A 2500-nucleotide genomic window follows, 5' to 3' on the forward strand; every position below is an offset into this window, starting at 1 on the left:
ATATATATATATATATATATATATAAATATATATATATATATATATATATATATATATATATATATATATATATATATATATATATATATATATATATATATATATATATATATATATATATATATATATATATATATATATATATATATATATATATATATATATATATATATATATATATATATATATATATATATATATATATATATATATATATATATATATATTTATATATATATATATATATTTATATTAATATATGGATAAGTATATCCATACTTATCTATATTTTATCTTCCATAATTTCTGCTCTTTCTTATATTTTTACTAGGCATTCTTTAAATATCTTAATTTGAAATTTTATTTATATTTAATTTTTATTTATTTAAGTTTTTATTTATAACATAATACATTTGAATCATTTATACATATGGAGAACGTTTATATTTCGATTCGCTGTGCCTCTCCATAAAAGAGACTGTGCTCTTGTGCTTGGAGAAGGACTTACACGCGTAGTTTAATGTTATATAATAAAAGATATAATAGTCTTTTTTTGTATATTTTTTCAAGAGTTTCTTTTTGTATAGAGCTTTAATTTTATTCTTAAGTATTTTTATGTATTCAATTTTTTTTAAATTTCTTTAGGGAGTCCATTGAAATGTTTTAATTTTTAATACATTTAAATATTTTTTCTTTTACCTTCTTTTAAGCTCAATCGAGGGTAAGACAAAATTTTTCACAAAAGAAGTGTTATCTCAATCGTTAAATAGATTAAGGAAATTACGTTACTTATCAAAAATGACTGATATTTGAACTTATTGAACATTAATTAGACATTCATTGTTATTTAAAATATACTAGATAAGATTATTAAGGATACGATACAGCCAACATATGAAAGGAATCCAACAACAGTGCATACATATATCTTTAAAAAAAATGCAGTATGGATATTTGATAGCTTACAGTAGGTGTTACATAAGTGTAAAAGTGATCACATAACCCTGGGATAATCACACTTTCACCATTTTGTAACATTTAAAAACTATAGATGCTTTATCTTACATGAGTTACATATCGCTCACTCCTTTCAAGAACGTCATAAATAAAAAAAACGTGATTTTTCAGGAGAACGTTTTTAAAGTATAAAAATATAAAGCAATTTATTTAAAATAAATATCAAGCCACTTATTGAACTTTTTACTGTACAACAGATCTTTTTAGGTAAAACCTGAAGGTTCTTTCTCCATTTGAAAAATATTTAATATATTTTAAAAAAATAATTAAACAATACATTGTCTTCGAAATGCAAAAACATTATTTTCTGCCCTGTAGTGGGTAAATATTAAGTTAAAAACATGCCTCTTTTGCTGGGATATAGTACATTTTTTGGGCATTCCGAAAACACGCATAACTGAAAATTGACGATTTTTGATTTATGACGTTCTTGAAAGGAGTGAGCGATATGTATTTCTTTGACTTTTTATCCGTATGGTGAATAATCCAGTATCAGATAAAATGAAAAATCAATTAAAAATTCTTTGAAACTTACATCTGAGTATAAAATTGCGATTTTTTTTTTATTTGTTAGAGAAATGACACTGGTAGTAAAGTGTTAACTGGTTAGAAAAAAGTATTGACTGATAATCGTACATATAAAAAAATTATAAAACATTTTTTGTTATTAACTGTTATTAAAAGTAAAAAAAGATAAGATTACATAGGATACAATAAGATAATGAGAGCTTTGTTCGAAAAACACAAAACTTTTATCTCGCAAATATGTTTTAAACTGGATCGAATTTGAACAGTAGCCATTTAGATTTGACTCGCGAGAGACGTTTAATATAAGTTCGATCGGGAATTTTCGTATGTGTTCATTCTGTGACATAAAGTTCATCAGATATCACAATATATTCATCAAACCCCCTTCAATAGACTCGTAATCCAGAATGTCAAATAAACTATAGGGATCTATCTATGTGCCGCCTGTCACAGGACCTTCTGACGTGTCTGCGATCGACAGAAATGGAATTTTTCGATTTGTTGAATCATTCGCCTGGATATTTGAGAAAGTGGAATCAGAATAGGTGACTGTATGTATGGTGGAACAATTAGGAGATTCTGCTCTCTGAGTGATCGGTTTAAAAAATAAATACGGTTCGTGGCAGCTTGGCGTATCACCAAGGTGAGTAATGCTTAATTATTTACATTTTTTTTGTTTTTTTTAAAAAATTTATTGGAAGGAAGAACAACAGTTACAATATCGCTAACTCCTTTCAAGAACGATATAAATAATAATCATTATAATAACCACCATAAATCAAAATTCGTCAAATTTCAGTTGTGCATGTTTTCGGAATCCCAAAAAAATGTACTATATCCCAGAAAAAGAGCCATATTTTTAACTTAATATTTACCCGCTACAGGGCAAAAAATGTTGTGTTTGCATTTTGAAGAAAAGGTATTGTTTAATTATTTTTTTAAATAAACTAAATA

General features: G+C 25.0%; 1 protein-coding gene across 2 annotated transcripts in view; it reads left to right on the forward strand.

Moving 5' to 3' along the window:
* The first annotated feature begins 1832 nt into the window (after positions 1–1832).
* Positions 1833–2500, forward strand: part of LOC148304829 (diuretic hormone 45-like) — a 171463-nt gene continuing 170795 nt past the window's right edge. For both annotated transcript variants that reach the window (XM_088267690.1, XM_088267688.1), the window contains exon 1: positions 1833–2189. The gene's annotated coding sequence lies outside the window, so the exon portion shown is untranslated. The remainder of the gene's footprint in view (positions 2190–2500) is intronic.

The sequence above is a fragment of the Brachycentrus maculatus genome, unplaced genomic scaffold (genome assembly GCF_059751285.1).
Source record: "Brachycentrus maculatus isolate JH-2025_06_01 unplaced genomic scaffold, ASM5975128v1 h1tg000303l, whole genome shotgun sequence".
NCBI classification, from domain to species: Eukaryota; Metazoa; Arthropoda; class Insecta; order Trichoptera; family Brachycentridae; genus Brachycentrus; species Brachycentrus maculatus.